The sequence below is a fragment of the Morone saxatilis genome, unplaced genomic scaffold (genome assembly GCF_004916995.1).
Source record: "Morone saxatilis isolate NCDOM2014 unplaced genomic scaffold, NCSU_SB_2.0 Contig12, whole genome shotgun sequence".
NCBI classification, from domain to species: domain Eukaryota; kingdom Metazoa; phylum Chordata; class Actinopteri; family Moronidae; genus Morone; species Morone saxatilis.
Window position 1 is genome coordinate 19773674 of NW_023339674.1, and position 12692 is coordinate 19786365.

General features: G+C 42.7%; 1 protein-coding gene across 4 annotated transcripts in view; it reads left to right on the top strand.

Annotated features, from left to right (window-relative positions):
* The window catches only part of ralgps2 (Ral GEF with PH domain and SH3 binding motif 2), a gene marked incomplete at its 3' end in the record, with an annotated part of 64438 nt that overhangs the window by 9288 nt on the left and 42458 nt on the right, over positions 1-12692 (top strand). For all 4 annotated transcript variants that reach the window (XM_035653164.1, XM_035653168.1, XM_035653167.1 and 1 more), the window contains 1 exon segment: positions 12423-12531.

The window sequence follows — 12692 nt, forward strand, 5'->3', positions numbered from 1 at the left end:
AGACAGAGTAGCCTGGCCAATGCGCTCTGTGGAGAGGGAGGGTCAGAAAAGGGGTGTGAGGGGCTCTTCAGGGAGCGAGGGATGAGGGAGAGGGGGAGGGAGAGGGAGAGGGGGAGGGTGAGCAGCGCAGGCGTTGAAGAGATACAGCTGTTTTCTCCAGTCTCAGCTGTTGCTCCCCTTGCCAGTAGATGAAGGTCCCTCTCCCCCTCTCCCTTTTTCTCTGCGTACACACACCCTAAGTGGAAGAAGCACACCAGTATAACGTTGTGTGCCTTGTGTGAGAAGGAAAAGAATCAATCCTCTCATAGCTGCTATCAGATGGGAATAGCAAGTACTCGCCCATATTTGCGGAGCAGCTATGGCCAGATTAGGGCAAAACTTCTCTCTTCTGCTGTCTTCATGACATTTGTTGTTGTTTGTGTTTCTTTTTTGCTCTTTCCGTCCGTCTCTTATCTGCCTGTTTCTTTCTCCTGCTATGGAGTTTGATCTAAGGATCTAAAACAACATTTTTCTGCCTCTTCTCCTTCCGTATCTCTCCTGTGTTTTCCCTTGGACCTCTGCGTGTGTGGGTGTCCTGTTTTATTCCCCACCGTGACCTCTGACCCTAGTGAACTCTTAGAGCCAAACAACTGTGTGTATGGTGTGTGTACGGGGTAGTTCATGTCCCTCTCTGACCAGCAGTTTTCGTTCTCGTTCTGTTGGAAATTGACACTTTATTCTTCCTCTGCCTTCTCCTCTTGCCCAGCGCTCCTTTGTGTTTTAAGTTGTAATGGACCGTGTTATCAGGCCTGAGACAGGGCCAAATGGCCATGTTAGAGGGGAAGTCATGCGTGCAGCTGTGTGTTGGTGTGTGTGGTGTGGCTGTGTGTGAGAGAGAGAGCATGTGTTAAGCTGTATGGGAGGCCTGTTATCTCAGTTTTTGCTCAGTTAAGCAGGTTCAAAGTGACTCTGGATCCAAACTAATCTTACAACAAAATACTCAGTTCAACAGTATCAGAAACACAGAGCTATATTGTCAACTCAAAAAAGTTTCCCTTTATCTTGGCTTTCCTTTTATCTTGTGCAGAGCATATTCATACACAGGATATACAACTAACAATAGCCTGCCTACAGTGTGTTTGCTTTTAAAGACACGGCACAGTCTGAGTTTCGTTACTGGCTGGTGCACTTCTCTTTTGGGTCAAGTATCTGAGCAGAGTAGGCCAACCTAAAAGAAGACAGAATAACTTGTTGGAGGAGGATGAGCTCATTGTTGTATTGCATCTGGGAAATGGATGCCTTGAGAGATTGTACTGTTAAAAAATGGACGGATCGTACAGAACAGCAGGATGAGAAGCACTCTGTTTTTGTTTTTTTCCCAGTAGAGCTGCTCCCCCAACTTTCTCTAATGTCATTCTACCTCATAAAACTACCTCTTGTTAGATGTTAGATCTCAGTCCAACTGCAAGGTTGGCTAGACCAATGAGCAAGCAATCCTCCCACACAATGGCTGCGCGTGTATGCAACTGGGATCGAATGAGGAGTGTTTGTTGGAGAAACGTTAAGACCTTATGGCCATTTGGCTGATGGGAGCAGGCTCATACAGCCGGGGGTTTGTCCATTACTCTCTACCGGAGCCAGTTTCCGGAGCCAGGATGTACAGAGTTTGTCCTTTCTAGAAAGAAGGTATTGTTGGACCAAGACTGTGGGTTTTTATGTGTGTGTTTGTTCTCGCATAATTGTACGGTTTGTCAGGTTGTAGCATGCAATGTCTCTTTAAGTCTGTGTCTCACTCAAAAGCCCTCAGGGCCCAGTCCTGGGAAATGCTGCATGTCTGCCTTTGTGGTACCCTCAATGTGAAGGTGAAAGAACCACAGTATGAGTGGCAGACAGAGATGGAGGTAAGGATGTTTTACTCATACACTCACTCATCAGTTTGCTGAAGCAGTGCTTTTAACTCAAAGAAAGGCAGGCTGTGTTCATTATGTTCTAATAGAGACTAATCACACACATTTTATCTTATACACATTAACAATGAGAAACTGTAAGGGTTTCCTTTTTAAAGTGTGACTCAAAGACCTTCATAACTCGAAGAACATTAGAACAAAAAAATGCTTAAAAACCGAACACTGGACATCAGTTGTTGAATGAAAAATATGATTTAACAAAATCAGTGTGTAATTATGGCCGTTATGTAAAGTGACCCCCTTTGTTTAGGCGATAAATAGTAGAGGTTAGAATCTGAGGAAACATATTATTTGATTCTATCTCTATTTGTATCACAATTTGACTTAAAACGGATTCTGAATCAGCAGCAGCATCCATTTTCAGCCAGTGCTGGTAATTAACTTCTTCTCATGGCCGATAAGCTGACTGATCATTTCACATTTTTGAAGAAGTTCATAACCTGTAGTTTCCTATTATCAGCTCTATGTATCGGTTATAGTTTCATTATCATAATAGACAGTAATATAAATTTCACACTGTCAATATATTATTGTCCATCCCTATTTTGTAAAAAGCAGTTACAGGAAGTGTTAACACCGTGTCAGCATCACATATTCTCTGTGGTTTCAAAACGTCCTTGTCACTTTTGTAGTTTTGTGTTGTTGTTGTTTTTAACTAAACCTTGTTGCCTGTTTGGGGAAAAAACAACAGGCTATCTGACTGTAAACATGCTGCCTTAGATTGAGATAGGCAGGAAACCTCTGTCTGCACTAATCTGCTGTGACCAAAACTTTAGATAATATATTTACAGTGCGGACTCGAAGCCGTGTGTACAGACAGCAGACTCTGAAATATGCAACAGTTGTGCAGTTAATCGTCTGTTATTCTGTATACTCTGACATTAATTATTCAATTAATAAGACTTGTTAGGCTGGACTGAACATTTAGCATATAATTACTTCAGTTAAAGAGGAGGAGCTGGAGGTAGTAAAGACGTTCTTAAGTTCTTCCAATCATCCAGTCTGCAACTTTGTAATGTTGGGGATAGCTATGCAACTAATATCTGACACATTAATCACTGGCACTGCACTTGCCGGTTTGTTGCCATTTAGATTACATTTGTTCATTAAACCATGGATAATTAGAGTAATACTCAAGATACTAAAACTTATTTCTGCCCAACCCGAAGGTTAGTCTGTTCACACCTGACATTTCACAGATCCCACACTCAGGACCTTTTGTTTAAAATATGTAAATGTATTTTTTGTAATTAAAAAATATTATTTAAAGTCATTGTTAAGTCCGTAGACCACGTTTGGTATTAATTTCTTTTTTTAAATGGTGGGGAAACGTTGATGCTGTAAAGTGTCATGTTGTGGATGTAGTATTCCAAGATACAAAATAGCAACTGATTGATTAATGTGATTAACATTAAATGTACAACATATATATGTATATATACAGAGTCATTTTCATGACTCTGGTATTTTAAAATCTTAACTCTCAGGTCAAAACTAACTTGCATGCATGCTGTGTCCACAGTTTAACCCGAGAGTTGAGGAAGCTTACAGTGTATGTCCTGCCAGTGGAGAAATGCTTCTTTAGCAGCTCATCAGCAGTCACTTTAGGATAAACATTAAAAGTGTGAGTTGATGAAAGAAGTAAAACTAACCCAATAAAGTTGCAAACCTGGCACCAAATGTTCTTATATGGCCATAACAACATGCGGGTGTTTCAAGACAAATAACATCCAGTGAAATAAATACCTATACTGGCAAATCAATGTGCTTCATGACGCTGTAATGATGTGATCCATCCAGAAATATTAAAAGGATAACTACCTCAGTAGGAAGTAAAACAAAACCTCTACTGTTTGACAAACCTGTCATCTTGCAGTATACAGTATATTGTTTTATTACCCAACCCTACATTGAGCTAAAAGCTGCATAGTGCTAAATAGTTGAGTGTTATGTTTCTAGTGGGTTCAGCACAATGAGTGACCCTTTTCAAATTCTACTGATTTTGGTGTTGGATGCTGTCAAGTTGAGAACATCCAACAATTCATCAACTTGGCAAAATGTATACTTACCTTCCAAAGGATGGTTCAAGTTGTAGCAGAGTGTGACAGCGAGAGGATAATCATGACTTCAATCTATTGAACTGTTGGACCAGAGTTACACTGAATGATCAGCTATGAAGGTTTTATTTGTGGCCCAATGTAGTGGTGTAGTGCAGTAGTTTGGGCTCCTGTTTATCTCTTGCTTCCACATCTGCACACACACCCTTGCATCATGATGGTTTTGTCTATGTCGGACATGCAGTGTCACTTTCATCCTGAATTGGTGTTTGCTCTGTTTCCATTAGGAGGTTTTACTGCTGTGGGTTTTACTTGTGCCAATCCTCAGAGACTCATAGAGGAAGACATAGAGATTGTATCAGTTTCCTCCGAACATGGCTGCTCTGACTGACTGCTCTGTTGCCTTGTATTGTTAGCCTGCCCTTTCCTTGTTAATAGTCCGTGCAGGGAATGACCACAGACATCAGTGCTGCTGCCAGCTCTGCACTTCCTCTGCTTCCTCTCTCCCCTCCCTCCTTTTCCTCCCCCCCTCACTCATCTGTCACCATGCTCAGGTCGCCTGGTCTTCAGCACTAGAGCTGAACTTGGGCTGGGTTGCCTGCTTGCTCCCATTTGGGCCACAAATCAGGCTGAAGCCAGCACACACACAGACAGACATACTCCCAAACAGTAGGCCGTCGCTCTGCCCACTCGTGACAGCCTGCTGCTCTGGGGCCCTGCCACATGCCACTACTCACAAGCTTGGCACTGCTTCACTTCGGTTCATTTGATGGATAATCAGATACTGTTATTAAGACCGGTTGTGCTCTTGTATTGGCTCTTGGTAGGAGTAGTTTTTCCTTTTTAAACATTTATTCACTTTGACTGCTGCCTCTAGTTGTAGGCCTTGGCTATTGAAACAAGGGTGTTATCTGGGTCTGTGAGAGTTCTACATACCAAGTGTGTCTGTGTCACTGGGGGATGTGCCAGGAGAAAGGACAGAAGCAGGGACAGGCCTGAACTGCTTGTCTGTAGAAGCCTGGGCTCTAATTATCAACCGGGAGAGCTGTGGGGATTGAGGGAGAAGGGGAGAAAGAAAGAGGGAGAGAGAGGCAAGTGTATCTAAAAAAAGCCTAATCACACCCCACGGTGCAAGCGGCTGCTACGACACAGATTTAGAACTGGAAGTAGAATTTCACAAACAGGGTAGATCTGACCAAACTAGGTTTAGTTGCCTGGTGAGTGCTTCTGATTATGTGTTAACATGCATGTCTTCTGTATGTTGTTGTCAGCTGATCAGAACAGGAATCAGCTGACCTGCCCTTCACCACAATGCCCATCCAGCTGACAGACCTGGTGACTGTGTTTAATTATCAATGCAAATTTGAATTGTTTGTGTTGAACAGAAAATATAGCAGAACTACTCACTAAAATACGGTAGTGTTCCCAAACAGGCTGTTGGCCATCTCAACACGTTTCATTTGTCAGTGCATAGCTATAATGTAGCAGTATTTTGCGACTTAGGAAATCCCCTCCATAGAAAACCAACATTGTTGAAGAAAAAGCACTAAAAGAGATTGCAGTTCACTTTAGCACATTCTTTCAAACCTTGTGGCAATAGCTTGTTAAGTTGTCTTACAATGAATCATAAATGACTTTATACAGCATTTGTATTTTTATTTAATTAATAAAAATGTTTTTGAGAGTTTGTTTTCAGTCGCTCCCCAGAAGGGTGTGGGTTATATCAAGCTCAGCTCATCCATTACACTTAACTAGTGGCCTTCTGTGCACATCATGTGATCAAAACACTAACTTATAAAGGAAGTCAGGCAAGCCAAGCGAGGAGAAAAAGGAGGAAGGTTCTATTGAGGGTATTTTGAAAAACAGTGATGCCAGACTATATCATCTAAAATGAAAGACTGATTTTATGCTGTCGCTGGCTGAGACTACTGGCACATTTCTGTTCTGATTCAAGGACTGATGATGAGCAAAGAGAGAGTAGAGTTGGATCATTGAATGCACACTTTCCTGTGCTTCATCTCTTGCTTAACCCACTATGCCCTTGAGCACATGCCCTTTGGTTTTCCTTCTAGATCCTGCTTATTTCCAGTGACAGACAGGCCTAAATATTCATGAACTGATGGCTCAGTGTGTTAGGGGGTAGAGCACAGTTGGTTCAGTGACAGGGTGGTGAGAGTCTGAGAGGTGTCACTGGATTCATTACTATTGATTTTCTAAAAAAAATGCTTATACTGTAAAAATGATATGGCACCATTCAAATATTTTCTTTTGCGTTATGCTGCTATAATAAGATATGTGCAATCCTCTTGTCTGGAAGAGTCAGTGTATTTGAGACACTGAAGTATCTTTTCCTGTTCTGTGTTAACCGGGGCACACAAGTATAAAGCGTCTTGTAGACTCGCGTTTTGTGCCCTTGTCGCGCGACAACGTGAGTCGGAGCGGGCCGTAACTATTGTATACTTCGCGCGTGGTGGTTTCCGCGGGGCACTAGTTGCAGTCTTTCTCCTGAAACAGAGTGCGCAACTGAGCAAAGCTTACGGACTTGCTATTTTCTACGCACTAGAAAGAAGAAAAAGGGTAAAACAAATTGTGACCTCTTTTTTTTTGGATTTTTCCAAATCGGTTTGCGGAGGTTTTTTTTCCAAATTTTCCGGCATATGGACTCCTCTTCTTCAACATTCATTTGGGATTTTCTCGCCAAATGAAATTTTTTTTTTTGGCATTCTCTTGTGTTTCCCCATTGAAGGATCGTACAGACTGCCTTGTGAGGCGCACTTTGCTTCGGGGAAGCTTTTCCTGCTTTTCCGGTTTTTGGCGCCGCTCAGCGGAAAAAAAAAAAAAAAAGGAGAGGAGTGCGGGTGGGCGCGACGTCATTTCGGGCGAGGTATACTGGACGGGCCTTTTTAGGTGTAAGCTATTTTCTTTTAGCAATCCATGGCGTTTTTCCTCAGAACAATTAAACCTGTTCCACGTATGACAATTAAAATCATGAAACTTGGATGAACAGTTGGAGAGACCAGTGTAAAAACTGTATGCAAAATTTGAGCAAATGGAGCACATGGCTTTTGATATGGGCGGGGAAAAACATTGATTCAACAATTGATTGATTATTTTGTACTTTATTTACTGTAAGATGTATTTACTGCTTTTAGCAGTGCAGTGATGCTGCTAAAATAAAATTACAATAAAAGACTGAATGACATTTGATCACAGTTGGTTTTTGGGAATTTGACTCCTGATATAGTCTCTAGAAGTGTGTAATTCAACTTCACATGGTTGCCAGAGTTTAGCAAACAACAAAGAAAATAACAATAAGTCATAATACTGAATAGAAATTCTTGAGGAACAATAAGCCTTTTAATTCAATCTTATGGTCCGGCAAACAAACCGTGAGCTGGGCCTCCCTCCACGTTATTGAGCCTTTCCAGAAGGAATCTGAACATTCAGGCGGCATGTTAAGTGGCCGGTGTGGGAAGGGGGCACTTAGACCATGTCCCTTCACAGCAACACACACACACACACACACACTACACACACGACACACACACAAACACAACAACACACACACACACACACACCACACACACACACACACACAGGCACACCCACCATTGTCCCTCTGCAGGCAGTGTCACCAACCTCTGCTCAACAGACAACCTGCTGAGTGAAAGCAGTGTACATCGAACTGCTGTGACATGCAGCCACATGCTGTGTTACTGTGAGTACGTGCAGGTTATTAGAGAGTATGTGTGATCAATCCGGCCCCTCTTAGCTCCAGATCAATAGTGTTCTCCCCGGAAGGCTTGACTAGAGCCCAGGGAAAGCGAGAACCTCGATCTGGTCTTCGATGCCATAGCATTACTGAAACACCACCGGCTAGCTCTGTGGTGATTAACAGGCTCAGATATGACCAAAGTTGGAAGGAAGGCTCTTCTGTATGTTTCTGTAAAACAGGGCAAAATAGATCATTGGAGAAACCCCACATTTCATATCTTATACAAAAATCCTGCTTGGAAATGTTTTAAAAACACGATGCTAAAGTGGGTTAAGTCCTAACTTGTTTACAGGTTTAGCCCAGTGCAGTGTCTCCCCTTCACATGACAATGAGGCCGACTACAATATGAAAGACAATTTGCCTGAAAGAACAGCTTTGACTTTGGAGGCCCACAGCTCCTAACAGTACACACACAATCAGGGCATTCACACTATGTGTATTAAAGAGAGGCAGAGGAGGGCACAGCTTAATGGGCTGCCACATCCCTCACTGCTCAGCTCAACACACTGACCTACTTTGCCTCCCTGACTTTGGTGCATCTGCGGCATGCTTTTCAAATGCATCAAAAACCCTGTCACTGCTAGGCAGACAGAGAGCACGCGCCTGTACAGTGCATGCAGTATACAGACAGTGACAGAGAGAAGGTACGTTTTCATTATTATCATAAAGCAAAGTGGCGCAAAAATGTTTACTCCTCTATCAAAGGATTGTGCAGCGAGAAGGCCAGGACTCCAGTACTGTGTTCATAATTAGGTGTATGAGTCTTGCTGGGAGCGTAAGGTAGAAGGACATTTGTGGTGGTCTCACACACAGTGGGAGCAGATTGAGAAGCGAGGCGTGCAGGGCTGCTATGTGTCAAAGACAGGCCTGCGGTGCTGCAGGCAGGGGCTGGCAAAGTTGTCAAAGCCGTTGCAGTCACACAGCACTCTGTTAATGCTGAACGTTACACAAATGTCACATGTCTGATCCTTCATTCGCAGTCTCACCTCTTGTGCCCTGATCTCACTTTAGGTACAATTCTGTACCTCCACACACACTAAACGCACACTAATCCTTTATGTATGTGTATGTTCTTGTGGTAGCTTGTGCCTTGTGTTGGGACAGAGATGGAAGAAGTATTTGAGTAAACATGTATACAAAAGTAGATGAGATTAAGTGTTGGAGCAGTCTGGTGCGCTGTGTCTTTGAATGCCAGGTTCTTGCCGTGTTTCCACTTTACAGGGCCATCTGTGATGCACTGCCACAGTTTTGTTATGGCTACCACAGAATAATACATGATGAAAGTGCCATAACACATCTTGCATCACAGCTGCTGTCACAGATCTTGATCAAGAAGTGAGAGTTCTGGTAACATTTTTTCCTTACCGATACCGATTTCGATACCTGAACTCTGTGTATCGGCCGATACCAAGTGCCGATACAATACATGTGCATTACAAAATAGGTATACATTAAATATTTTAACAAGCCTATACTACTGAGCCTGTATGATTATCATCATTGCTCTGGCTCTGGTTAAACCTTTTCAGTCAGAGTAGGGCAGGCTGATATTTAACTATCCTGGGGAAAGGCTAATGGGAGAGTGCTCAGATGTAGCAGGACCCCGTTTTGTGTAAATTACATTATATCGAATTGTTGTACAGACAGGCGTTCTTGCAGATACCACATTCTAGGTAGTATCGGAGGAATTTCTAATACAGGTACCGGAACAATTGTAGTAAAGACAAAGGTAATAGGAAAGCATTTTTACTGGTGTATTACCACCAATAAAGTCATATTATACCAATTTTGGATGGAATCAATATTCCTAAAAATATTGGCCATGCTCCTTGGTAATTTACTAATCCATGCAGATAGTGTTTAGTCTGTCTCACCTGTTTAAAATGTTTTTATGATGGTATTGGTAGTAGTATTAGTACTGCAACAGTTATTTCCATTATCAAATAATCTGCTAATTATTTGCTTGATTAGTGATTACAAAGAAAAGCAGATTTTCTGCTTGAAAATTCAATAAAATTGCTTATAAAAACAGTTGCAACTCACTTGCAATTATTCTTCCCATATGCAGTATATGCTCTTTGATTTGTTTACCTCCTGGAAAATATGGTTACCGTCCACGAGTACAAACAGACTTCCACAGTTTAAAGACTGATACCTCTGCTGTAAAACGAGGTTAAGGTGAGGAGAGGAAGGACAGGAGATGAGCAGCGTAAAGGAGGACAGAGGACCTGCCGAATGGAGGTGGTGGAGACCTGTTTTCCGGACCACTGGAGACAGGAATGTAAAGGGTCAGTGCGGGATGAGGAATGCGTTGTCACATGCACAAATACGCCGGCACGTGCATGACGACACACAAAAAACCCTTCACATTGTGCCCGTCAGTAACAAGGCCTGTTAGGCTGCCAGCGCCTCTTTGTGTTTGAACTGCTGTGTATGTGGATGTCAAGCTGTTGGGTAACACTAATGGAGGGAGGGAGAGGACTGATTGAACAGCACCTGCCACACAGTGTAATGAGTCACATTTAGCTTCACCAGCGACACATCCTCTGCTACAAGCTCCAACATGAATCATTCCACTTTCTGTCACTCTTCCTCTGTTATTCTCGGCTTCCGCCTCTAATCCCTGTCATGTCCTCCTGAAGTCTTATCCCAGCGATGCCGAAACATTGTAAGCCCGTCCTAACATTCTCAGCCTTCCCTAGCGCACACCTATACCTTATCACTGCTGACATGAGTATGGGCCTGTAAACATCCCCTGGACCTGAACGGAGCGATGCATGAGGACTCCACCACATGGAATTATGTCACCAAAACACAACACATTTCAGCACAGCTCCCTGGTTAGAGGTGCATGGATGTTGCCAAGAGCAGACGGAGGAGGGAGGCGAGGAGGGAGGCAGGGGGGGAGGGGGGGTTTGGATGGGGAGGGCAGTGACTCAGAAGGAGGGGGTGTTGTCTCTCTCTGTGTTTTTTTTTTTTTGAAGTAGCATAGCTGGAGGCGTGGGCGTCGTAAGGAGCTGTAAGGTAATGAGATGTAAACTAGTCCAGGATGCTCGGGATCATGACTGACAAGGAAGCTCAGGGGGCAAACTGATTGACGGCAGGCGAGCACAAACAGGCTGTTTGCCAGAGGGTGTTTGAACTGCTCAGGGTGTGTAGTTGGGACAATGACACACAGACTATAGGATGGGAAGATGGTCCCTGTTAGGTTTGTGTACAAAGAGCTTCTATATTCCTAGTAGAAACATGCGTTGCAGGACTGTTATACAACAAGTGAAGCTCTAGGCTGGTGTTTTGTTGGTCTGATGTGATCTTTGAAGGAATGTATAGGCTTGTGTCAGCAAAGGTTTAAAGTTTACTTTGGATAGGGGGAATCTTAATCCACTGTTTGTTCTGCTTTTGAGCTTTGCCCCGCTATCCAGCATGATAACAACCTGGAGGGGATGACAAGATCTTAGCCCCCTACCTGATGGCTAAAGGCCAACTACTTTCTGCCAGCAAGCAGCACTTTGTCTACAGCCGGCCAGAGTCCTACACAGTCATCACACCTTATCTCTTAGAGTAGGGAGACACCTACTGGCTAATGGAGGTCATGTCATTTCATATCTGGTGAAGTCTGTATAAGTCTGGTGGCAGGGCTCAAAGATGGGATTTACATTTGATGCATGATGAAGTCAGTTGCAAACAGGGTGGGGCTTAGTGGATGCACACTGGTAAATCTTGAGTACTTAAGTCAGTTTTTCCTATAAGTGAATTAATAAAAAAAAACTTTTTCATGATTGTTATAAAAACCAGCACACTGGTTGCTCATGCTCTCTTGTTGACAGTGCCAGTGGAGTTTGGAGTACAGGTTTCAGATTTATATAACGCTCAAGTAGAGCTGAAACAACTTAACAATTTCATGGATTTTTCGAATGACAGAAAATCAATTTTGAACATCAATTAATTGTCATTTTTTAAGCATAATTTCCTAAATTAACTGGTTCTTGCTGTTTCCTTTGTCTCATGTGATAGTAAACTAAATAAATGCCCCATTATTTGAAATAAACCGATTCGAAGACGTTGCCATGGCCATCAAGGATTTCACTACTTTCTAACATTTTATTGACCAAATGATTAACTGATTAGTTAAGCAGATTAATCAATAATGATCATAATAATTTACCTGCAGGCCTAGACTTGTTGTCCTTGTCCCTGATTGGTTGAAGTAGGTGTAAATAAAATGTGATTACTGTATTTTTGAATCAGGTGAGCAATAAGGATAAGTAATACTGGACAACTGAGTTATATAATACATAATATGTAGTAACAGCTCTTTGGTATTGCAGTTGAGATGCTCGGGTGTTCTGACGGTCACACCTGTGAAAGAATGTTTGCTGAAAATGTGTTTGTTAAGGTTGCTTCTGTTAAACTGTCCCCTATTTGTTTCTGTACTGAGCTCATTGTTACTAGAACAGACGCTACAGATCTTGTCAATGTAATGACGGATGGTTTGTTAAGCACATCCGCAAATCAGCTATTTGATTTTTGGCTATGTTCACTTGTTATGGGTGCGTGGGTTTTCCTCATGTTCAGAAGAATCATGCTGCCTTCTTCTCCGTCTCTCCCTTTTCTCTCTCTTTTGTTCTTTTCACTTTCACACAGACCGCAGGAGCCAGCCTCAGAGAAAGACGCGACTCGCTAGACAAACACAGCAATACAGAGCAACAGGCTAACCTCACGTCCAACACTATGTGCATCTGACACACAACTGGTAAGTGTGGCCTTGTCTTTCCAAGGACAGCTTGTTTTTGGAGGTGCTCTGGCAGTACAGACGTGCCTGCAGGGTTGTATGCTAAAAGATATTTGAATCTTTTAAGCATATGATTACAGCTGGGTATATCACAGTTAAAGAAACAATTATGACTGTACTTT